This window comes from Salvelinus sp. IW2-2015, unplaced genomic scaffold (assembly GCF_002910315.2).
Source record: "Salvelinus sp. IW2-2015 unplaced genomic scaffold, ASM291031v2 Un_scaffold3564, whole genome shotgun sequence".
Lineage (NCBI taxonomy): Eukaryota > Metazoa > Chordata > Actinopteri > Salmoniformes > Salmonidae > Salvelinus > Salvelinus sp. IW2-2015.
The window spans coordinates 32,442-33,380 of record NW_019944843.1 but is presented as its reverse complement, the minus strand read 5'-3'; positions in this window follow the sequence as shown (position 1 = coordinate 33,380).

Below are 939 nucleotides of genomic sequence, written 5' to 3'. Positions count from 1 at the left end.
GTCTGTGTGGGTGGACCAATTCAGTTTGTCCGTGATGTGTACACCGAGGAACTTAAAACTTTCCACCTTCTCCACTACTGTCCCGTCGATGTGGATAGGGGGGTGCTCCCTCTGCTGTTTCCTGAAGTCCACAATCATCTCCTTTGTTTTGTTGACGTTGAGTGTGAGGTTATTTTCCTGACACCACACTCCGAGGGCCCTCACCTCCTCCCTGTAGGCCGTCTCGTCGTTGTTGGTAATCAAACCTACCACTGTAGTGTCATCAACTTAATTCAGCTAACAACAAAACAGCCTAATTTATTGGCACCAGCAGAGAGCATTGACCATAACCCCGGTGAGTTCTCACAAACATAGTGACTATTTATCATTGTTGGGTCAGTGCTATTTCAGTTTGTTTTTTGCCAATAATTTTCTCCTCAAGTTTAGATGGACGTCAAATGATACTAGTGTTACCCCTTCTCATTGGTCTATTATATGGACAACTGTCACGCCCTGACCTTAGAGAGCCTTTTTATTCTCTATTTGGTTAGGTCAGGGTGTGATTAGGGTGGGCATTCTAGTTTTTTGTTTCTATGTTGGCCTGGTATGGTTCCCAATCAGAGGCAGCTGTCTATCGTTGTCTCTGATTGGGGATCATACTTAGGCAGCCTTTTTTGCACCTTAGTTTGTGGGATCTTGTTTTTGTACTGTTGCTTTCCAGCCCTACAGAACTGTGTGTTTCGATTTGTATAATTTTTTTTCGGTGTCATCAATTAAAGAAAGATGTACGCCACGCTGCACCTTGGTCCGATCCTTCCATCAACAAACGTAACAACAACATCAGTATCTCTATATTTTAGGTGTCCTCTCCTTTCTCATTTGGTCCATCTTCACACAACTAGGACACAACATTCATATTTATAATTTAGTGTGCTCTCCCCTTCTCATGGTCAATTAAAA